Here is a 25,919-nt window from a genome sequence, read left to right as displayed (position 1 = left end):
ACTGTCTGCATACCCTGGCTATCAGCACCAAAGATTTATTTCCGTGTTCAAAGACGGAAAGCCCGGTGCGAGGAAAAAATATTCGGACGGGCCGTTTGTCATAATGGTCTTCTCAGACTTGCAAACCATGGAATCAAAGACCAACTTCGCGACCTCTTCTCCAAACACATTTTCATGACCGACATTTTGAGGTACAACAGTTGTATGGCTTTTGCATCTCTGTCTGCTTTCAAACCTCATAAAATTTTGAACCAAATCTTCTGCTATCGAATACGAAAAATCATGGAGGATTTAAGTTTTATGTTGACCAGCTTCTCGAAAGAGAAATAAAATTTCCAAGGAAGTCTACAACGTCGCAAATGGAGAAAAGTCGTCTCTCATTTTGCCCGAAAATATGTACATACAAAATTGAAGGCATTATGACTGGCCTCTCTCAACTTATATTCGTCTGTAACGGTAAACATTGGGACGCGTTTGCCACGGCGCCTTGATACAACTATACAACCTCGACGGATGTCCGTATTGCGGTCAAAAATTTGAAGGCGTTTTGACCTCCTAAGCAAAATACCTGTAGTTGATTCGATTGACATTCGCGTTGGTCGGCGGTGACGGGGACTTGATGCATTTTTTGAAACTTGATGGATGTAGGTATCGCACCGACTGTAGTGCGAAACCACGTATCTCTATTGCGGAGTATCAAAATTTCCGTTCTTAATTCATCTCTTCCATGAGAAACGATCCAAATTTACGATTTTAACACATGGGGGTTGCGAAAAACACGCCGACGCCTCGCAGGACGCCCACGCTTTGAACACGGATGCTCCATGACTGAAGACAAAAAAATTGCGAGACAACGACGGTGCGACGGTGGACGGTATGCACTACGCTTCCGCAGTAAATTCATCATCCACGGCCATTTTCAGGGAAACGAACGAACCGGGCAGCCGAGTCATCAGACCGAAGAAAAATAGGAAGGGAAAAAGGAAAAACCGCGCATCGCCCGACGGGACCAACGGGACAACCGTTTTTCCCGAGGGGGCGAGGGGGGCCGGGCACGCCGGCCGACCCCTATATTTTTCCCGCCGTCGGGGGACCGGGACGGTCGAGCGGATACCGCCCGCGCACGGATCGGCCCGGCGGTTTGCGCTGAATTTTGACGCAAAGAAAACGCTTACGGAAATATATATGGTGATGATAACAAAATTCAAAAGACGACACGCACTGTACGAAAAAATCGGAATTCTTCATAAACGACGAATATCCATGACGACGAACGCCTCGGGCAGCCGAGTCATCAGCTGACCGAGAACGAACAGCATGGGGAAAACGAAAAACAGCGCATCTCCCAGCGGGACGAACGGGATAAGCTATGTTTCGGAGGGCACGAGGGGCGCGGGGCCCGACGCGCGATCCCCATACTTTCCCCGACCCCGCGGGATCGGGACGGTCCCGCCGGCACCTCCGACGCCCGGATCGGCACGACGGTCGCGGCGCAATATCGAAACAGAAATCGGGCTTACGGAATTAATATATATTAGGATACTTCATAATAAATAACAGAAACTACTCTTCATATTTGACGTTGTGACGTCTTTTTGACGTTTGAACTTATGTTGGGCTACTGAAAATACTTTTCAGCGAGAATGACCTCCGATTCGTTGAGTATTTTTTCTTTGAGAAATATCAATCAAAACTGTGAATCGGTTTTTTGAGAAATTCAAGTCCGGTGAGGTTCGTTTTCTAGCTTCGAGTCCAATTCAGGTTGTGCTTGGAACATAATAATACTACAAAACTTAAACCGAGGCAGATATTTATTAGGTGCTCAACTTGACCAAATCATGAATTGAGTGTTTCGTTAGAACAAGCTCATACGGTGATTTTCCTTAGCACGATAGCATGACTCCACGCCCTCCCTGTCAAGTCCGCTCTCTGTTTTGAATGTTCGCTTGGAAAACGTCATCATCAACTAATGAACGTCAGAACAACCATTGGATCCAGCCAAAAGAATGCGCAAGTAAATGCAGAATAAATGCATGCGGTAGGGCAAGTATAGATGACTGAGACGAGCGGCAGATTCATAACGATTAAAGGAGCCGCGTGGCGTGGCACTACGGCGACTACGGTGGCAGTGCTCCGCCCGGCGGATTGCGGAATCACGACTAAGTTGCGTTTCAACGGCCGTAAAGCTCCTTATTAAATTTGCCCAAGATTTTCTCCCACTTGATAACGGATGGGTCTCCAACTCAACTGTATCTTAGTCTATAATAAACCTCTAGACAGAGTAATGCATTAAGCACCACATAAATGCACAATACGGTGGAAACGGTAAACATTTCCGAATTCAACTTCAAATTAGGTATAACTGATTTTTTTATACGACAGTCCAAACTTCCCTCTCTCAACACAAATCAAAGTTTGCCTCGGTTAATTTAAGCTTAGACTTATTCTCATAAGTGACCGGCCATGGGAAAAGGGAACTTAGTCTGTGAGAGCAAAATCATATATGTAAGTTTCAAGATCTCCAAAAGTTGCGTATCTGGTAACGCTCAGTTCCAGCGTTCTACCGGGCCGATTTTCATATTTTTGCGGCTATCGACAGGCAATTGTCTCTTGATGAGCCCGCTTTATTCAGATTTTGAAAATATGACCCAGGCTTTTTTACATTACGCGGTAAAGTTGCGAACTGCCCCATTTAAACAATGTAAATTTTTATTTCTTGTCATATAGTTCGTTTGAGCGTTCTACCGAGCCGATTTCCATAATATTTGCGGTTATCGACAGGTGATAGTCCCTGAATGAGCCCGCTGTAATTATATTTTGGAAATATAACCCAGATTTTTTTATAATTGAGTATGCCTGGGAGCTTAGAAAGGGGGCAAAATTTGATGAATTTCCCGCCATTTTTCATTGGCAGGAATAATTTCAAATTTTGCGGAAAATTGAAATAAGCGGGAAATTGTGAATCTTGGTCTGTTAGTGGGATGCAAGTGAATAAATTGTGCTCCTTTACTACTGACTATCCAAAAGTAACGAAACGCTCCGTTCCATTTATTCCGTTTCGTTTCAGTCTTGGCCTGAAGTTGGAAATACATGGCGGTTTTCTTATTTGGACAGAGTTAAGCAGAAAGGAACCAACCCCACATTTTGGGAAAAATTGAGTTATGAGTGGTTTTGAACTCAACCACTGCTCTACTATCTATCGCCAACATTTCAAAGTTTTTGTTGGAGCAAATTGTGCAGAAATTGAACTTGAAGTTTATCTTTTACATTGAGTCTTATGCAGGAGCCAAACTTTAAACCTACTTTTCTCGGTTCGATCCCGATGTGGCTTGGTTCCTTCCTGTTTAAATCCGTCCATTTGATTCTTATTGGTCCAATCGTTCCTGGCCAGAGGGAAATTGGACAAGTGAGAGTTGAGTATGAACATGTTTTCATTTTTTTTGGACGTTCTTTTGTCGAAACGGGCCTAAGAGAGGGCGAAACGCCCTCTCGCGGTTGGGCCGCGTAGCGGTCAGGGGGAATAGCCCCCTAGTATTAGTATATAGAGTGATGTATGTTGGGGGTTTCCATGGAAAATTCTACGAAGTCCTGCTGGCTAATTCCCGAAATAGATAGACAAAGCAATGCATAAAGAGTACGAAGATAACATGGAACGGTATATCGGTGGAAGCAAATGGTTGCAATGGACAAAGCATAGCTAGTCCATTATTTTTCTCCTTCGGGTGTAACAACCACCCGTTGCAACCAATATACTCGCTCCATTTTTGTTTCGTCTTCTTTTTCTATCCTCTTGTCTGACAGTTTCAATAATCACTCTACTGATCGTATCATCATCAGTCAACTGTTAGATATGGCTCCACTCGTTACACGAAAACGAGACTATTTCATATACTGCGATGGGACGTAACTCACTCGAGCAACTATTTGAACTCCACTGTAGTCATTTTGCCTACACGAGGAATTGCGGGCGTTTTTAAAACCGTTGCTGCGGCTACGGTATACTATACGTATTCCAGAGAGGGCAATATTTCCCAATAAATACGGGGGGGGGGGGGTGAGGGGCGTTACGCGCTAATCCTATGATTTTATATTAAAAGAGAAAGATTTAGAGTGTATTATTGAAGTGAACACTCTGAATTTGTTTAACGGAACTGTTGGACATCTAAGAATGAGATCTTGAGTTCATTCCACTCAGATGCCTACATTGCTCCCAAAAATGCAGGTCGTGAATCAGAAGCGTTAAATTCTTCTTTATAAATTAAATTTGGATTCTTCTGGTGTATGCCATGACATTTGCTTGAAATTTTAATAGAGGAATGATACACATCTGGTGGAAGTTGAAGTATCATCTTTCTAACAGTGCATTCCGCTCCAGGAGCTGAGGTGAATTTTTAATTCCGATGCTTTAATACATCATCGCTTTCGTCGAATCTCTAACCTGATTGTCAGACGGGAAATTAGGGGCCTTGGTGCTTAGATGCACCTTTACTTGAATAATTATTGCGCTTAGAGACAAATTGGATGTCATCAATTGAAAAAAGACATTAAAATAAACAAGTTTGAGAATCTTCTTTTTTAAGTGCTCAGATGATAGCGAGAACTTTTGCTTTCAACCCAATACCAGCGTGTTATAATATTAGTGCTCAAATTCGAAGGCTTATACTAGCTTCACAATAAGACGGTGAATTTCTTTCCCCCATTATATCATTTTACTGCTTTTCATGACAATCAACGAGCAATAGGAATAACTTTTCTTCCATTCACATCGCTGTAAGTGATGCTGATTCCTCAATTTGGAGGATCAGCATTAAAATGAGCTCATTTTGCCATTTGAGCTCTTCTGGACGATTCTCTTCTCACTTGAAGTCTCGTAAAAACTCATTACGGTCGTTACCTTGTAAAAAAATTGCAAAGAATGAACCCCAAAATTTTTAAAATTTCAGTGGTCAAATAATTTAATATATTCCATCTTAAAGCTTTCTGATTACCAGTGAGCTATTCATGTTTTATTCTGAAGCCCCGCCGAGTGCCGCTCTAATAGCTATACGTGTTAAATTTTACGAAAAGCAACACAGGTTCTTAAAAAATAAAGCACTTTAATTTATTTACTTTCTATGGAAGGAAATCAATAAAAAACAAGCGGGAAAGCTCTAATACGTGGGTATTAGAGAAGCGCTCAGCGGTGAGCGCAATTTTAATGAGTGACAGCTTTAATTTACTACCTATTAACTAAGTATGTTTAAATTTGCAATAATAAAATTAAGTAATTCTTAATATATTAGTAAAACATCTAAAATGGTGCTTGCCCCCCCCCCAAAAAAAAAAAAAAAAAATTCCAAGATCCAAAAGAAAAATAATGATCCATTACTTAAGTACCGGAATATTAATACATAAAAAATCCTTGATTTCTCATAAGAACATAAAAACTATTACGGCTCCAAAAAAATAACTTTTCTAGAACATTTGAAGAAAATGTATCAAAGATGCGAACGAATCACTTAACGAGGCCAAATTAATTGTTTTAATGATGCCCTAATTGGACAAGTACTTATATATTATAGGTAAATAAATGAACGAAATATAAATATTAATAGGTAAATGATGAGACAATAAACGAAATCAATCAACTGCAACTGAGAACTGAAGAGATAACTTTTCGCGAATCGAAGGCGCCATGTGTCCGCTAGGTTGCAGCACACTATGCTAAAACCTTCTAATGACCCATGATCAGACACAACCTTTCCTATGTTTATGCTCTATGATACTCTGTCTTCGTGATAACAGGATTACAATAATCTAGTACGTAATTAAGTAAATATAGAGAAAGAGAATTCCTACAATACCAGAATTATAACCAGAGTAAACGGAAATTACATTCATTTTTTCCTCCTCATATTATGTTGAGCCCTAGTGAAAAATCTTTCCCATTTTCCTTCCGCGGTTTTCCATCTGACAGCAAGCTGCTAATCATGTTCTCCTGAAATCCTTGCTTTCATTTAGTTGATTCAGAATTTCTCATTTTAGGAACTTAAATGCGTTTACAGAAATTTCTGGCCAACCAAAGGCAGAAGTTGCCTCTAGGTACGCCTTAATTTTTAAAGGTAACTTACGTTCTATGTAATTAATAAACCATGCTGGCCCAAATATCTGAAACCCTCTACTGTGATAACATTCGAATCAGTCACTGGAACAGGGACAGTAATATCTCCAATGCAATCTGTAGGTATATTGTAGGTACTATCGTACGTACATCGTGACAAGTCGACAGTGAAACTAGGAGACCATGTATCTCGTTTGCGGTGCTTAAAAATCTCCGCTCCCATTTTATTCTTTTGACAGAGAATAAATCATTTTTCCTCCTTGGTTTTCACAGAGTTTTCTTCGCACAGAGAAGAAAAATTGCAGAAGCTTTTAAAAATTGACGTTGGTTGGTTTTCCGTGTAAAGAAGAAAGTATGAAAGGAAATCTACAACGTCGCAAACGGAGATACGTGGTCTGGTAGTTTCACCGTCCAACTGTATTTTACAGAAATTACATTATGAGTATGGAGCAGATCACTAGAATTACTATGCATAGATATGTACCTAGGATAAGGGTGGTTGCAACAGTATTTGTCATGAATGTTTCATGACACCTGCAGAAAAGATCGGTGGTTCCTGAGTGACGATAAGCAAGACTCGTAGGTTTCGTTGAAACGCATGATTCTCATATGTATCTATTGAGGCATGGATTTTTGGCCTGCTGAGGAGTTGAGTAAATTAGGAACCATTGCTCATAAGCTGATAAAGTTAGGAGGAAACACGATGAAACTGTAGATCTTTTGATACTTTGAGAATGTAAACAAAGACTCAACCTCAAAAATCTCTCACAATAATATTGTGTAATCAATTTCCAAAAACTCTCTATGGTTCATGAATTTGGATCCGGAACTGAATCAAGGTATCAAAAGTTCCAGAATCAGATTGCAGAAATGAAAACTTCCTCGTATTCATGAAACTTGCAATCTCAATAGCTATTCTCTCTGAGCCATTTTACCTATTCACGGAATCAACTAAATGTAGGTCCCCGTTTATTCGACGACGCGATGCATGAAAAAATGCCAGACGAAAGCAGTACCTATCTATTGTTATTGTAAGTCATAAAATCACGTTGTAGGTAAGAAAACTTCCTCACATATGGAGGTGATGTAACTTTCAACCTCATCTCCTACATAGTTTGGTGGAAAATTCATTATCGTCTTACGGTAAGTAATGGAGAAACCTTGTTTTATCGTCTCAAAGCGAGTCCTTAAGGAGGGCTATTTACCTTCTTTACTGTAAAGTAGACAACCGGCCAGTTGAAATTTTGCTCTTATTGAGCGTTCAAATGCCTGTGTTAAGTCTGCGGAGATAACACATAAGGTGTCTTGCAATGAATCTGATGGAACCAAATTCACCAAAGAGTGAATGAGTAAATGAGTCATGAAACCTAGAAATTTTAGTACAATTAAGAAGCTAACACATGCCTTTGTTATGGAGCAATGTGAGAGGTGGAATGTAGTGGTTTCAGAGTAGAGTGTTATAAGGAAGATTTATGAAACTGTCGGTGCCGTAAAAAATCTTAGACTTTGAGAGTACACAATTTTCTGCTATTTCAGATATCTCAGATTTTTTGACACCTAGTTAACCCTTTGTTGCATGAGTCAATCACCGATTTCAAGGGAAAAATCTACATTTCACAGTGTTTTTGGCTTAGAAAAACAGATGCAGTTCCAGTTTATATTATTTTTTTGGAAATTTTAAAGATTAGGCATCTAATCCTCTCCAAAAAACAATGTGTTGCTTTGCGCAATTTCCTGCCATAGAGGATCAAAGCCCAAAAAACATTTGTTGCTTTCATGGAACGCTATGCAATAAAGGGTTAAACTCAATAATCAGAAGTTGTGAACTGACAAGGATGTGATGACGACATTGCTTTGAGAATAATAGATATTCTATGATCAAGGATACACTCGAGCGGTCCTATTCATAATTTGCAGCGATGAGGTGGTGACAATTAAGAAGGTACAAATCCCTGCGCTTGAGGTGCGCAAAATGCTCCAGTCTGGAATTATGGATGGAGATGGACGAAAGATGAAAAAACAAAGGAGTAAGCGAGACGCGAGAAGCAAATACGGGAGAGTAGTGTCATCTGAATCTGAATCGTGGCTGTACCTACAGAAAACGAACATTGATCTTATTAGGCCTGAAGAGGGCCAGAGAGGCCAAAACTCATGAACCAATCAGAGAGGGGCAAAAGGATGGCAATACTCTCCAGTACCTAGGTCAAAGACACATAACCTAGATGTAGGCAAATTCTACTAATGGTCTCTGAATAAGGTTGTCACCGGTGGAAAAGTTTTCGGAAAACAGAACACGAATCTTGAACTTTCAGAAGTAATTATAAGATAACTATAAACCGCATAGCGAAGACAGTTTTAGGACTGTTATTTATTTCTTACGCTTCTTTGCATTAAATCGTATTCACAGAGATATAATGAGGTAATCAAAAAAAAAAAAAAAAAAAAAAAAAAACTAAAAATGGCGTTCCGTGCATCGATGAGTTGGTGCGCCATTTGACCGCTTGAGCGCCCTACTATACTAGAGCTCTAGTGGCAGGTCGAAAACAAACAAGCAGTTCCAACGCCAAAGCGTTGGATGGCGCTTCTTTAACACTGCGCATGCGAGGAACGTTTTCATACGGCCAAGCGAGAGTATTGCGGACGGACGATGTATAACAAATTGCCTACGTGAAGGTGGTCCGGCAGCAACATACCCGCCGCTAGTCTCTAGAAAACAATAGAAAATAGTAGTTGCGTACGTTGCCAGCGAGCGCGCTGCGAGCGCATCTGTTTCAATTACCTAGCATCGAGTCGGGCCTCTAACTTTCTGTTCTCTCTGACATAACCTTAAACCTTTTTTTTTTTTTGCTGGTTTAGTGGCTTATATTCCGTTGGAACCTACAGCCATCGATAGACAGTATTTATTGTCCTTAGACATCATGGGATTTAGGCACATCCATGCTCCAGGCTTTCAAATTTTCAGGGATTAAGGCCGAGTGGAATCTGTTTCTGCAGATCCACTCGTCAGTTCCATGAAAATTTGTCGCCACCACCGGGATTCGAACCCGGGACCTATTGGCCTAGAGTCAGACGCGCTGACCATGACCACTAGGCCAACCTGGCCGGCAAACAACCTTAAACCTTCAACCCAGAGCCGCAAACAGCTGACGCTTGACGATGCTGCGCCGAGAAAATGAACCAATCACAAAATAGCACAGTAATACGTCACTAAAATGAAGAGATCACGTGACTGTTCGTGATTTTTTTCGAATCAATCTGAAACTACAACCTCGAATATGAGTCATTTAAGCATAAAGAAGCCCCAAAATAGTTTAACCAGGTAATATGTCCGTGCGAGAATGTTATGCTTAAAAGCAAAACATCTCACGAAAACTTTTACGAATACCAGATGCAGAAGAAAATCAAATTTTCCCGGGTGTACCAGAATGGCGTCATTACCCATAAGGCAAAACGGTATGTAGTATAGTACATGTTACATCGGGGGAGTCGAACGGCTGGAAAGGGCGCATCTGGTACCCAGAAGCGCCCAAAAGCGCCGCCTATCGGCTGAGCGCTTAAAATGCTGGCTGTTCAAGCACATTATATAGAACTAGGGGGCCCTGTCCCCTGACCACTACGCGGCCCAACCCCCGGAAGGGCGCCTCGCGCCTTCAGGCCCACTTCGCGGGCCCTATATGCATATGTAAAGGCATAATGTTCTTCCATTTTAATACACCATTTTGTGTTCGAGCTGAATCGATTTCAAAATTGTTGACGTAACACTCAGATTTGTAAATGATGAGAAATATCTGGATGTACATAATTTCACAGTCCACTTACAGGAAAAATTTCTATTACTACTCCATTTATGTTACCTTTAAATACTTAATTAAAAAGAAAAAAAAAAAATATGATTTCGACCGTTAAGAGTTAATAATATTTGGTCCGTCCCGACGCGACGCAGCGCCTGCCTTCTCACTTTGTATCTGCTGTTTGTCTGCTGTAAATATTAATAGAAATTCAGCAATCAAGTAATTGACCAATGCCACAAATCGAAGCTGGAAGAATGCAGGAAAAATTAAGTTCAACCTTATACCTTGGATCTTGAACCTTGAACTCTGAGCTATGCACCGTTCCTCAACACTTCGAATGAGGAGCCCTTCAAGAGCTTTTCCATTGTTTTATTTTTTATGGGAGTCACTCAGGTAGAATCCTACACCTTGACGTTTCTAGCGGAAACGACGTATCTCTCACGCTATTAACATTGGACTTAAGTGACATGAGCTTTAAAAGCTCTACAACATTAAAGTTCGGGGTTTCTTAATTTTTTGCACATCTACATCTACTACAGATGAACATACATGTAAAGATCGTCCTTATCGGTCCGGCAGTTCGTCAGAAATAGTGCTTCCAAGATTTTGCGTGTAGCTGTATAATATAGAGATAGTTATCTGTATTACTCACCGTTTTTTGCTGTTCTTGAAAGCCTGCTGACAGCGTAAGTATCACGGCTACTGCAACTGCGGCAGGCCATTTTCTAACATGCCGCACCTGAGCAAAAAAAAAACAAAAAAAAAACCCAATTAAAAGAAACAAATACATTAATACATAAATGCCTTTTAAACATACACAAATTGAACTTTCGATTCGAGGAAAAGAAAGCAGCATAAAGAAAAACTCTAAGCGATTTCTGACGGCACAGTTTATTGAGTAGGCCTCCGAGTGCGTAAGTATTCAGAGCCCGGCACGGCAAAATCTGTGATTACGTTGCACACCTTTAGGATGAAAAAGATTGCGCAAAAAAACTTATTGTTACAAAAAATGAGATATTTTCAGAAAAAATCGGAATTTAAGTTTCCGCCATAGAACAATCTCTTGTATGCCACCATGAAAGCTGGTTGCTAGCAGTTTCGTTCATTAGGACTGCATTTTGCAATAAACAAATCAGAAATCACACCTACTTGAACAGGAAAACCAATAACACATATTTGGCCTCTTAATAAGTGTCACTAATAGTAATTTTTTACTGCTAAATGTAGTCCATGTTTGAGTAAATGGGCCTAGAGTTGCATTATAGCAAAACACAAGTTTAAATTCAGAGTATAATTAAAAAATAGGTAAGTTTAACTAAAAATTAGACTCAGAACTAGGATCAATGGAAACTGTCATCCAATAAGTTTGACTTGATAAGTTTGATGTTGATTGTGATGATAGAAACGTAGAGCATAATATTATGTAGTGATATCGGCTTCTGAATTTTGAATTTCCAGCAGTTGGATTTCTTATTCTACAGCCGAAAGCACCTCGTGCCAAGATTAGCAAAGCCCGTGGAGAATCGAATCAGAGAGTTTCGCGTTCAATTCCGCAACCAGGACCGGAGAAGAAACTTTGCAGACAGAGAACTAATTTAGTTAGTAGTTGACGCTAAGTATTCTCAAACAATTAGTATCTGGAACTAAGCATGTGAGGGTAGATGCAAAATTGCGTCTTGCAATTACTTGTGGAAATTGGCATACCGCACACTGGCGGGAGATTGATGATTATAGGTATCGGAAAGTGTCTGATTCGTGGAAAACCACACGCTACGACCCTTGATTACTTGCGGGATTTGCGTTCTCTTGCCTTTTGCCCTTGCAGCTTTCCAAGAAGGCTTTAGTCTGAGGAATAATTGTGAATTTTCGAGGAAAACTCTTTTCGATTTCGCGAATTACGGAAAAAGAAGGTAACGGGTAAAATTCGAAGTAGGACGCAGCTGATGTTATTTCTGACTTTAATTTTTTCTTACGAGTAAGGATTCTTCAAGTAGTTGTTAATTTTCCTGGAAAACCTTCTCATATTATCCTCCATAGCGTTCAAAGACTTCTAATAAGTATGGTAATACGTCAAAGAGTCAAATTACGAATTGAATCGAGTGCTGTGAATACAAGTCAATTAGTTTTTGCTGTAACAGGAATAATAATCTCCTTCCTGCTGGCAACATTTCCAGAAGAGGAGCTTTTGTCAAGTTGGGTCGAAAAATAGAATTTGAGTTTTCGAAGAAAAACAATCTCCCCGGCCTTTAAAAATTGAGTTGTTTGCGGTGATTTTTGTGCGAAAAAAGACTTGTTAGTTGCTATTTGATTCCGGGTCTCAAGAATAATTGCAGGGAGACCCTTCAATTAGTTTTTTTATTTAGGTTACGGGAAACGTAGGGGTGTCGGGCAAAGTCAGTCTTTGCCCAGTCATCGTCGACGGTGCCCAACTACCTAGGGCATTGTCGACGATGGCCGGGCAAAAAAAAACGATGCCCTAGCTGCCTAATTGGCCACCGTGTGACTCACAATCAGAGGCGATTAGGCATCAATGGCCGGGCATCTGAGATGGAAAATTTCATGAAAACTAAGATTTTGAAATTTCACTTGAAATTTCATGAAATTTCAATGAAACCGTGAAAAATTAAAATCTAAGCTTGATTTTCAGTAATTTTTTGATTCTAGTAATTTTTTCTGCCCAACTGCGTGCCACAACAAGACGAATATGCATAGGGAGTATTAGAGTCGTATCTCGTGCCCCCTTGCCGTCTCGCAACAAAATGGCGGCTGAAATCGAAATGATTCAACCGCCGTTGTTTGTTTTGTCCGCATTCGTGCCATAGATTTTTGATACTGTAGATTTTTGCCGGTCAACTAAGACAAAATGATCATAAAATTCCTACCTTTACTTTTTGTTGTTCGTATTTTTTTGGCTCTAAACTTCATGTACTCACTGTGAAGAAAATGATTTTCAGTAAAAAAAAAAAGAAAAAAAAAAAAAAAAAAAAAAAGAAAAAAAAACGGTAGAAAAAACAAAAAAAATAAAAAACAGCAGAAATATGTACTCCAACGTTACATACAATGCACTGAGTACTGGGCTCTTCATCTATGATTCTTGAAATTTATCATTTAAATGCAAATAAAGTTTAGAGCAATAGAAAAAAAAGGTACTTAGGTACATACTATTTTATCATGGGTGGCGGTTAGCCACCTCCGGACAAAGTCTAAACTCGACAACACTGGAAAGCCTCCAACGAAAAAGGTGGCAGCAACCATAGACCACGTAACTCCCTTATTCTGAAAATTGATTCGACTCGAACTCGACTGCAGACCAAACGACGGCACGGATTCCAACGATCTTGGTGTCTAATGACGCACCTAAATTGGGCCTACTAAGTGGGGGAAAGTTTCATCCAGATCCATTGAGTTTTCAAAAGTTATAGGCACTTTAAGGGCCCAAAATGACAAATATTTTTTGTAACATGGGCGTTTAGTAGCGGGAAACCGACACGATCACCTTTCGCAACAGATTTCTCTCTTACACGGCAACAGATTCTAATGGAACCTAGAAAGGCCTGCTTGAGGATATAAGGATTTCATTTATACCACTTTTAATAGGGTTTCAATGCTCGGATAATTCAGCATCGGCAAATAACTTTCAAAATTTTAGCTACACTGTTTTGAATTTTAGAAAAATACCGGTATATGTGGTTCAATGCCATTGGTCGATTCCGTTCAGTTCAGCCAGTCTCGGGAACGAAATTTCCCTAGTTACCAATACCAACTTCCAACTCTAACTACTTGAGAACAGATTTATGATTTAATGTAATATAAGAGTTCATTTCTCTGTAGAAGCTTACTAATATTTTTACACACTATATTATTACGTCCCACGTCTTCTGCCAGAGTCCGATACACTATTTCATTAGTTTCTCTTAAAATGTTCAAGTGATGTCTTTGTTCAGAAGTGAGGTTATCAGTCGGTAGTCGGTGTGTATGTCTGACCCAAGCATCAATAAATGTAATTCAGGTAAATTACGTCGATAATAGGACAACAAAGTTGTGCCAAACTATCAAAAGGAAGCAGGATCTACACCACAGTTTGCATTCCCGTGACTAACAGCATCAAATATTTCCCTACCGTGCACACCAATGGATCGAAAGGGAGAGGCCCATTACTCTCAGTTTTTAATTACATTATTGTTTTCCTCAAGTCACGAATGCTACTTTCCATATCTTGATGAGGATGTAGTTGTTTTCAGTGGACCATATCAGTTCTCAAGAAAAGATCTAAAAATTACTGTAATATGAGCCTCCCCCATCACACTACTTGCGACACACGGTAACATTGCTTGACCAAATTTATTCGCTTTAAATTTTGCTTTCACCTACGTGCTCTGGAGTGCTTGTGCTTCTTCTAAGTGTATGTTATTGACATTAAGATCTTGTGTTCTTCATGACTAATCTTGGAAAAGCTTTCGCCTCCTCTTACCGTTGCTGGTTTACATCATCGGCATATGCGGGGATGCGAGGTATAATTCAATCACTAAGTCAACTTTAGGTCCCTAAATCAGAGATCTTTGACGATGAGTATTAGCTCAAATTTGGTTTTCTTCGAGTCTCTTTGATTTTGCGTCAGAAGTTGTTAGGAAAACACCATTTGGCCAGTCAATGTGTAACAAAGTCTTTCATGAAAGGTATGTACTCGTTTCTATTTTCTCAGCTTGATGATTTACTATAAAATAAAGAATTTACATTCCTGCATAAATCGTTGGGCCAAGTAATTACGTAGCGCCCATTCCGTCTCTATTTTTAAATAAGGGCTTTTTTTTTATGCGGATCGCAGTGGAACGCGGTGGATCGCGATGAACATCGGTATTTTTTTATTCTGTTCCTCAGCGTGATCCAAGCGTTCCAGGTGGATCAGGTGGAACGCTGGATCGCTCTTCCGAGGTGGGGGAGCTCGCGATCCACTGTGATCCTAATCTAATGCGAGAGAAGTTGCCGTCCCCAAAAAATCAAAACAATATCAAATCGAACCAAATTCCAAGTTTGGATTTTTTTATCGCTTGGAACACTTGGATTGGTCCGAATCGCTCAGGATTCCGATCCAGTGCATTCCACCGAGATCCACCCTGATCCGCGATAAAAAAAAAAGCCCTATATGAAAACTTGATGTAAACACATCAAATAGTGAGGTTAGGTTATGGACTTACACTGGTGGTGCAGCTACGACTGTTAGATAATAAACCCTTAAATGCCATCCGGCTAACTTAGCTACGTCCATAGACACCAAGATCGTTGGAATCTGTGCCAACGTTTGCTCTGAATTCCATTCTATATCGAATCAATTTTCAGATGAAGTGAGTTGAAGGTGTGACTAAGAGTGTCGGCCACACCCCTTTGTTATAGGGACTTTAGTAGGTCGTCATTTTCCTCGAACGGGGTGGCTAACGCCACTCTTGATGTGAAAATATTGTGGTGTTGTTGGTTGTTGTGTCACAGAAGTATTCCATCTTCACCTAGTGGTTTCTAGCATAATTAATCCAGTGAAACAGTGACTCTCTGAATTAATTGAGCGTTGGGTCTATGTATGGTTCGCGTGCCTACCTAGTTCTTAATGGAATAAATGTAATCGGGTGAATCAAAGCCAAAAAAGATTAGACCAATCGATAGCGTTTATGATCAAAAAGTTTGCGCCAGGCACCAACTGCGGAACATGCTCTGATGAAAAGTTTGGGGGTGGTGTTTTTAGTCAGACAGTAGACAACAAAATTACTAGGAATTCTTGAACTACCAGGTAACTGAGAGGTAGCCTTTCATTATCTTTCATGAATCTAAAGAGCCATTCAAATTTTAATTGCTTGCTTACATGCCAGTCATACAATTCGACAAATTATGTGGTCGACTCTCAAGCAAAATAAATCAAAATATTCTCCGCTATAGCGTCAATATAGGCATACTGTATCAAGAGTGGCGGTATTGCCCCCCCGGTGGGTAAGCTTACAGTGTAATATTTGCAGCAAGTTTTTCTCTTTTTCAATTATTTTTCTGACTGGGCACATTGTAAACTGAGGTTGAAATTCAGTCGATTATTACCTGAATCGCTCAAGTTCAACGGAGTGCATAATACTTAGGTATAAGTACAAATTTTCTTATCTTCATGTTTCAAGTGTCACATTCCTAGACGTTATATCTCTGTTAAAAAGAAAAAATACTTTTGTGGCCGAAGGGGCTTGGCTTGACGCACACTTTTATTGATAAATTAAATACCTCTTACAGGAAATTATTTTTATAATGAGTGAACCAAAAAAAAATAATTTTAACTCTTTGAATGGACTTTCCACTTAGTGGTCTCACTGTTATTTTAATTTTAAAATTTTAGTGGCTGAATGTAAGTATGTCCAACAGTTGCGTTAATCGCAGTAAAAATTGCAGAATTAATGTAAACTTTATGAGTAAGGAATAATTTATGCGGCAAAAGAAGTTCATTCTTAGTAGCCCTACACTATGACAATTAATTGCTAATCCATCAGTTTTTAAAAACATTATGTACCCTATTTCGATGAGAGAAGTTTAAACTACTCCAAAACATCAGGTACCTAACTTTTATTGACTGCAAACTGAATCACCCCCTATTAATGTTTAGTTGATCAAACAAGGAGTTCCAGTTCTGCTCATTGAAAAAATTATTCTCAGTTTCTTCTTTTTCCAGCCAAATGTTTCATTAGCTTCACATCATTCCAAAAACGACCTGATATAAAAACTACAAAAAACCCCAAAAAACTTTCAGATTCTTAGGAGTAAAGAATCCGGCCAAAGTCTTAAACTTGTTGAACCAAATTTTCTTATTACTCCTAAAAGAAATTTTAAAAATTTCCTATACTTTACTGAAAATCGAATGTGGGCCCCTTCATAAACGAGCGATACAACATTCACTGCATGTGTGTATGTGGACATCTTGTAGGAGCCCAAGCGGTTCGCTTTTTGCAACAAACGCTACATATTCGTGAATGGAATGTCTTGAAGGAGCACATAACGTCCTCTTTCTTTATTTAATTATGCATTTTTATTCAGAATCTTAATAAATCAAAAAGAAAGTATGGACTGATCTGAGCCTTATATGTGCTCTAAAACAATATGAAATATTTTATCGCACAAAGTCGAATATTTTTTCTTTAAAATTTAGAGCTACGTAACTAATTCAATAATCATGACTCGTGTATTTGCAGAAAGTTTTCTCAGAGGACTCAGTAAATTCCTTGCTGAGCTGCATGTATCTTCAAGTAGGCATTATACTTCTAAAAGGAAATGTAGGCCCCTTCATTTAGGAGTGATGCAACAGTCATGACGTGTAAGTATGTTTAGCCCTTGCAGGAGCCTCTCCTCACGATTTGCTTTTTTTATCTAAAGTAAAAAAAAAAATAGTCGGTTAGGTATGGATTGATCTATGAGCCTTCTATGTGCTCCAAAACAATATGAAATATTTTATCGCACAAAGTCCAATATTTTTCGATTCAGGTCCTACAAATGCTTTTAAGAGAGCAAGAAAAAAAAATACTCAATCGGCTGGCTAAAGTCCAGTATTTTTCTTAAGAATGGTCTCCTCCTTCAATGAGTGATGCAACAATTGCGACATTTTTATATGAAAAGCCCTTGCAGAAGCCTTTTTATTTGACTCAGCTAAATTTTGAAGAATCACTGAGTGTCCGCAAAAATGCTCTTACTGTAATCATTAGTATTTGTCCCCTCTGCTTGCTGGAAGATTGCTTACAGCGTATTTTAGGTAGAGTAGAATAGGTAAGAGGGTTTTGACATGGATCCTCTGATATCTCTATGAAGCATTAATTTCAGTGACCCGTTCATTTTTGCGGACACGTCAGTGATTCTTCAAAATTTAGCTGAGTCAAATAAAAGGCTTCTGCAAGGGCTTTTCATATAAAAATGTCGCAATTGTTGCATCACTCATTGAAGGAGGAGACCATTCTTAAGAAAAATACTGGACTTTAGCCAGCCGATTGAGTATTTTTTTTTCTTGCTCTCTTAAAAGCATTTGTAGGACCTGAATCGAAAAATATTGGACTTTGTGCGATAAAATATTTCATATTGTTTTGGAGCACATAGAAGGCTCATAGATCAATCCATACCTACCGGACTATTTTTTTTTTTACTTTAGATAAAAATGCAAATCGGTGAGGAGAGGCTCCTGCAAGGGCTAAACATACTTACACGTCATGACTGTTGCATCACTCTAAATGAAGGGGCCTACATTTCCTTTTAGAAGTATAATGCCTACTTGAAGATACATGCACGCTCAGCAAGGGAATTTACTGAGTCTCTGAGAAAACTTTTCTGCAAATACACGAGTCATGATTATTGAATTAGTTACGTAGCTCTAAATTTTAAAGAAAAATATTCGACTTTGTGCGATAAAATATTTCATATTGTTTTAGAGCACATATAAGGCTCAGATCAGTCCATACTTTTCTTTTTGATTTTATGAAGATTCTGAATAAAAAATGCATAAGTTTAATAAAGAAAGAGGACGTTATGTGCTCCTTCAAGGACTTTCCATTCACGAATATGTAGCGTTTGTTGCAAAAAGCGAACGCTTGGGCTCCTACAAGATGTCCACATACACACATGCAGTGAATGTTGTATCGCTCGTTTATGAAGGGGCCCACACATTCGATTTTCAGTAAAGTATAGGTAATTTTTTATTTTCTTTTAGGAGTATAAGAAAAATTTGGTTCAACAAGTTTAAGACTTTGGCCGGATTCTTTACTCTTAGATCTGAAAGTTTTTTGGGGTTTTTTCTAATCTTAGAGAAGAATTTTACCTACTGAAAAGAATAGCACAATCATGACTTTTTTTGAGGGACACAATTGTTTTACGATGCCATATTATTTATAGGAGAGTAACAAGACTAGCTAATGGGAAAGAAAGAAAAAACAGGCGTGAGGAACAATAAGAAACTGTATTATTATTAAATTTAGGAACATGAGTAAAGAAAAGGAATTAAGGGGCAAATAAATCAATTTTTCAAAAAAATTGAAATTTATGAGGCCTTTTGAAATTTCACTGAAATTTCAAGGGCAAACTCAGCCGGGCATTGGTCGTCTTTGGCGTACACCGGCAACGATGCCCGCGCACTATCGGGCAAAGTCGTCGCGCGTTGAGTTGATGGACGGGTCATGGGAATTTCTTATTAAAATATCGGGTAACAACAAAAACCCAATTGTTGTACCCCTGATACACTGTGTTAAAGATAAGGATCCATCTTGAGCCTCAGTCACTTTACTCAGGAGTTGAAGCATTTATTCCACCGTCATCATGTCAATAAGAGCCCAAGATCAAAAACAAGTAACTTGCTACTCCGTTAAATTAAATTGAAAAAACGAAGCAATTAAAAGTTTCCGGGACCTTCTTTTAAGACGAGCCGGCTAATTAGAATGAATAAAAGTATGGTCCGATCGATGAGGCTCAGCGAGAAGAGGTCCCCAGCTTGTGGAAGACACAACTCACAAAAAAGCGAGGGCTCTTTTCCAGTCAAAGTGGCGGCTAGTGAATTATGTTACACGATGCGATATAACGTTGCCTTTTAGACGGTAAGACCGAATTTCTTTTGCTGGGTTTATTGAGATAAATCAATATCGCTCTTAATTCTCTTCGCTCGGTAGGGAAAAAATAAAGGATGAGGCTATTCGTCGGTACGGTACCGACGGATAAATGGCTATTCGTCAGTACCGTACCGATGAATAAATGGCTACTCGTCGGTACCGCATCGGCGACATTAATTAATAAAAATGTGTTGTCAAGCCTTGGTCCGAATGGACAAGCAAACGCCATGCCGGCACATCTTCTTGAAGCGAGAGCATGATCGTTTATCCTGTTTCGATGTATCTTTGTTTCACATTCGCTATCACAGAAAGGATGGTTGCTTAGATACAGAATGCCCAGAGGTTGATGCACTGTTGGAAGAATTTTCTAATGGTTTTTCTGGAGATTTGAAGGAGAGTGAACAAAGCGTAAGGCACTAAGTGTGCGTGAAAAGTACAACATGATTCTGCCCATTGTTTTAAACATTGCTAGCCTAACCTCAGACCACGGAACCACGCAATTCAACAGTTATTTAAGTTCATTCAAGATGATTGAAAACATGGTTAGGACTGGAACAAATGTACAACTATTGTCAGTTCATGGTAGCTGCTCCACGGCTTGCGAATCTTCAGTATCTGTCGCTGCCCCAACTAACAACGATCATAGTGCAGAGAGCTATTCCACCACCAGCGAATCTTCGGTTTCTGTTGCTGCCCCAACTAACAACGATCATAGTGCAGAGAGCTATTCCACCACTAGCGAATCTTCGATTTCTGTTGCTGCTCCATCTGACGAAAATGTCAGTGCAGAGAGCTCCACGAAGCTAAAATTTAAGAGTAAAGTCATTTCACGAGGGCGACCTAAACTGCCAGCAAGACAAACTTTCTTCCTTTAATCGCACCGTTGCCGACCGACAATCTGTGGAAAATCCCCCCGAAAAAACGAAAACAAAGAAAACACTTGCAAATGAAACTAAAGCCCCACCACCCGAAAAAAAAGAAGCGTTCTTGATGATTCTTTTGACAGAGTAGTAAATTTCAGTATTATGATGATTCATTTGACAGTGAAGTACATTTCAGTATTATGATTATTTGACATATTACAAGTAGTACATTTCATGTATTATGTGAGAGTATTAATACATAAATTAAATTTGGAGAATATTTCTTTACAACTCGTGTTGGGTTTTTTTTTCCATCTTTCACCCAATTTTTAGCTCTTAACTTCCACCAAATATTATTAAGAAATCATATCTTTAATATAATTTACGTACTAAAATCAAAGTACGGTACCGACGAATAGCTATTTATTCATCGGTAAGGTACTGTCGAATAGCTATTTATTCATCGGTACGGTACCGACGAATAGCCATTTATTCATCGGTACGGTACCGACGAATAGCCATTTATCCGTCGGTACCGTACCAACGAATAGCCACTTCTAAAAATAAAATGGGAGCGGATATTTTGAAACACCGCGCGCTAGATTCCTGTTTTGGTAGATTTACCGAGGACATTTCTGCGTCTTAAGAGGAAACATCGAAGGCGCCTCAGCATTCTAAGACGCGATGTAAGGATGCAACCACTCATGCTCCACGGATGTCCCAGTTGCATACACGCAAAATTGCAGGCACTTTAGTTTTCTCTTCCATGACGACACATAGCTTTAACTGCTGATGCTTTGGGAATGTTTGTTCCTCATTGGCCATTACAAATTCTGTATTCGAGTTAGCCGTTTATGGGTAGCATCAATGCAGCGTTCTCATTTGGTACAATTTCAAGAACGTTATTTCTTGTAATTAGCGGAATAGATATTTGCAAAGAATATGTGGAACGACGTTAAGGGTGAACAATTTCGCGGGGTGTGCAGCCATTTTGCCTCAATTCAAATTGCACCTAGCAAAGTCATCACATGCTACCCGCGCGAGATTAATGAATTGTAATTCACAAAACGGCATACAAATTTATTATAATCATATTTCTCCTGTCACCATCTGTAAACATTTCAACGTCACAACAGTTCAAAATCTCTACGGATTATTCTTAATTAGAGCGCATTCAGAGAGAGAATACGCTAAGTACTAATACACAATGTATTAATTTAAGGTAAATTTTAGGATGAAGAAAACACAGTAAAATGCGCGAAACTACACTGTAACTGTTAGTCGAAATATTGTTTTGAATAAACACAATTATGAAGAATGTGTGGTAAAAGGAAATATCGAAGTTTAGATTTAAATGTTTGTGTTTGGTTAGGTATTAGGTGCCCTAAGAGACAATTTTTTTTTTTTTTTTTCTAGCGTTCTACTAAGGAGCTTTCCTTCATTTTTGCGGTAATCAACAGGGATTAGCCCCTAGATGGGCCCGCTCTATGCAAAATTTGAAAATATTACCAAATGTGTTGTACATTACATGATAAAGTTGTGAAATTCTCCCATTTAAACAATGTAAATGTTAATTTGCTTGTCATAGTTTGTTCTAAAGCTCTACTGGGCCGAATTGCAAGCTACTATTCATATAGGAGGAGATAGTCCCTGAAGAGCCCGCTCCAGTGCCGCTCCATTCACGTAGATTCATTCACGGCTGCTTCTACGTTGGGCCACGAAGCGCGACCGGAGACGTATACCCTTTAAACGCTCCGATTTACGTTTTCATTATTGAGACACGCTTGACCCGTGGGATCAAATTTTTGATGTAGGGGTTAGAATCACAATTTTTATCCCTAATCTCACTGACAAAGCGGCTACATCGTCCATTGGTCAAGGCAAAAATTGAGGCGTAGACCCGGAGAAGGATAGAATGATGGGATGCCGAGGAATTGGCGCTGAGAATTGAGTCGCCCTCATTTGTCGCGCTTGGAATGAAACAAGGCAACGGTAGCGCGCTAGGAGATTAACGACGCCTTATTTACATAATGGTGTTGCCAGGCCGGGACCGGGAGTGGTCGGGAGAGGTTGAGGCGAGACATTACCGTGGAGCAACTCTTAATTCCGGTCCGAGGGCGAGGGCGCACCTCGCCGAGAGGTGCGAATAAGCGGAAGAAAATCAAAATAGATCCCGGGTTGAGCTTTTTAATCGCCCCACTTTGGTGTTCCACGGTTATTTTTAATGCCGAAGAAAAGTTAGCAACCTTCAGGAGTGATTATTAACACCTGCCCCCACCCCCGCCCCTCTGATTCCATGACCGCGGCATTCTTTGCTACATCAAGGTGAGGATATTGTCGGCAATCAAGTCTCGCGGTGGATTTTCTTACACTTCGCTGGAACTTTTGCGGGGTCTTGGGATTTGCGACACGAGTAGCCTGTTTTGCGTTAACTCTCTTGAGAAAGCTCGGAAAAGCAGTCAAAGTTCAAGCTATTTTTAGAATGACTTCATGGGCAAAGTAATGCTATTACCACTACCTTCGAATTTGTTCCACCGGTTTTTAACTTTGCAGGAAAAAAGGCTAGATGTTTTCGACACAGGTAACCAAACAGATGCACCAACTTATTGACACGGTACAACACACATTTTAGAGTTGTACTCGCATTATTAAAATTCTGGAACCAATGGGTGCTGCTCAATGAGTCTGACGTGCAGTACCAACACCAATTTCGGTTAGCTGCGTTGAAATTATTCAACTTCTTTTTTAGTGAATATTTTATGGCGTTATTAGGGCCCACGATAAACGAGGCCCCCTCAGAGAAGGTCAGGTTGTTAATGCGTATTTTGTCCAGAAAAGAGATAGACTGGGGTAAATTGAATCTTGGTAAACAACAACTTAAAATTGAGTCATTGATGCAATATTTCAAAGAAGTATCTCGCAAAACTTGTTGAATATTTTCTCTCAGAAACTTCAATTTAAACCGAGGTTATGGTCTTTTGGAGTTTGCCGTTCAAAAAGCATAATTTCGAGAAGAGGCTGTATAAAATTCTAAGTTATTGTTACATTCATGTAGGACACAAAGCTGTCGGATTTTATTGCAAATAGTGTCCTCCTCGACACAATAATAAACTAAATAACTAATTCCAAGTGCAATAAATACATTTTTACGTCAAAATCAGAAATTCGACTTTCCTACTCAACACGACAGAAATAATCGATATGCGCAGTGTATATTTCCGCGTGGACAAAAGGTCCCGTAATTTTCCCATTGATAGCCCCAAATAATGATTTCTTACGGGAAAAGTGAAATTCTCAGGTGTTTAACATTTTACTCAGACGTTGAAAACTATGAAAAACTACTCGTGATCAAGCACTAGTAGGTGTCATCGTATCCTTTTTTTTACATCAAGCTGGCGGAACCAATGCACTTTCATCGCAGCATTGTAATTTCCTGTACTTGAATAATGAATGTTACAATAAATTTCGAGTGATTATAACCAGAATTTCATTCGTGTATTTCAAATAAAAATAAGTTTTCTTTTAGCACAGCTCTAATCGCGCGAGCTCAATAATTGCTTTATTAGATATGGGATTGCCTCTCAGACTCTAGGAAATAATTTTCTCGATTTTTTCAATATTGTATATTTATGTATGAAGGAGGAGAGGCTTGCTTCATTTAGTCCACTTTTCGAGAACGTACTGTTCAATCCGCTGGGAAAGTGCACGCAAAGGCACGCCTGGAAATATGTAGGGTGGGCTGTTGCAAGATACTGTAATAGCGATAAAAAAAAAAAGTATGGAATAGATGGAGCTAAAATTATGATAATATGGCATCTCTTATTTTGAGACGTGACGATTACCGGATGTGTATTATTAGACTAGGGGGCTATGCCCGCTGGCTGCTACGCGGCTCAACCCCCATAGGGCCCTTCGCACTGTCTTAGGCCCGCGCCGACAAAAGAGCGACCAAAAAAATGAAGGAGATTTGCATACCCGACTCTCATTTGTCCAATCTCTCTCTGGTCGGGAGCGATGGGACCAATACGAATCGATTGAAAAAGTTTTATTTCTAACCTCACGCCAAGACTGAACGAAACAGAACGAAGCGTTTCATCGCTTCTTGATAGTTTGTAGCAAAGGAGCATACTTTCAATTCACTTACCCTCACAACAGAATAAGATTCAACGTTTCCCGCTTAGTTCAAATTTGGCGCCCCTTTCTAAGTTCTCTGGTCTACTCTTATAGAAACAAAACCTGGGTCCTATTTCCAAAATCTGATTACAGCGGGCTCATCTAGGGCCTATCACCTGTCGATACCCGCAAAAATCATGGAAATCGGTCCAGTAGAACGCTCAAACGAACTATGACAAAATATATACATTTACATTGTTTAAAATGGAGACTTTGCATCTTTACTGCGTAATGTAAAAAAACCTGGGTCATACTTTGAAAATCTGGATAGAACGGGCTCATTTAAGTAGAGATAATTTCCCGTCAATTGCCGCAAAAAATATGAAAATCGGCCCGGTAGGTAGAACGCTCGAACTAAGCGTTACCAGTTATGCAAAATTAGGAGGTTTCGGGGCTTATAGTATAGAAGGTGCTCTACGGTTGAGGAAAGGAGGAAAGGAGGCATGGCAGTTCGATTTCACTTGAACAGGACAAAGTTGCCGAACCCACCAAATAAATGGAGTACTTTTTGTATAGGAACTAATACCTCTGGCTCATTTCAGGAACAACACAAGTGATACTCGCTTCCCTATGCTGCCGTGCAAAGGAAAGGCGCAGTATGAACCTTCCTGCGTTGCCAAATTTCCTTTCATAAAATCCACATTTTCTGGTAAACTTATGAATATTTTCTTCCCAATTTTTTATATACTTTTGTTCACAATTTCACCTAAAGATACTGAAAATTTCAAGGAAAAATATTCATAACTTTTCTCAAAAATAAACATTTTATCGAAGTAAAATTGGCAACTCTCGAATGTTCATACGGCGTTCTTCCTTAGAACGGCAATATGGCGGTAAGTGATTTTGTAGGTGAGCCAGCAATAGCAGTAACTCCATACAAAATGTGGTCCAAATAACAAATCCTAGGATATTTGAATCAGGGTTGCCATTTCACGCAAAACTTGAAGGACAACGTTTTTGGGACCGCGAAGAACGATTCATATTGTGAGAGGAGGGGCTGAGGAGGAAGAGGAAAAGGGGTAAAACTTCAATATCGCGAAAAATTTCCTGAAATAAAGTCAGCTTAACCATTCCCATTAGTACACGCGAGAGATTTAATGACGATAAAGGATATGTTGCGGACGTATGAAAGCATACACGTACGCTTCATTTGTAACTATATAGGACACTTGTCGGTCATGCATTGTCACAGTATTGTAAGTATTTCTAAATACTAACAATATGCTTAAAAATTAAAAAAAGGAGAAAAAATTATACAAAATGGAATAATCTCTATCGTATTTTAGTGTGTATATTGTCTGTACCTATTCCTGACCAATTTAATTTAACATTCCATTACGATAAAATCTTTTTTTTTTTTTTTTTTTTGAAGATATAATCCAAGCGACAGATT

The 25,919-nt window shown here is 39.4% G+C and overlaps 1 protein-coding gene across 1 annotated transcript in view; it reads right to left on the bottom strand.

The window, feature by feature from the left end:
* Ccn (cellular communication network factor protein Ccn) overlaps positions 1-25,919 on the bottom strand; it is a 470,858-nt gene that overhangs the window by 158,946 nt on the left and 285,993 nt on the right. The window contains exon 4 of the mRNA XM_072299014.1: positions 10,544-10,630. The gene's annotated coding sequence lies outside the window, so the exon portion shown is untranslated. The remainder of the gene's footprint in view (positions 1-10,543; positions 10,631-25,919) is intronic.

The sequence above is a fragment of the Bemisia tabaci genome, chromosome 3 (assembly GCF_918797505.1).
Source record: "Bemisia tabaci chromosome 3, PGI_BMITA_v3".
In the NCBI taxonomy this organism is placed as follows: Eukaryota; Metazoa; Arthropoda; class Insecta; order Hemiptera; family Aleyrodidae; genus Bemisia; species Bemisia tabaci.
Note: the sequence above shows the minus strand (reverse complement) of the source record. Positions and strands in the feature narration are given on the sequence as shown.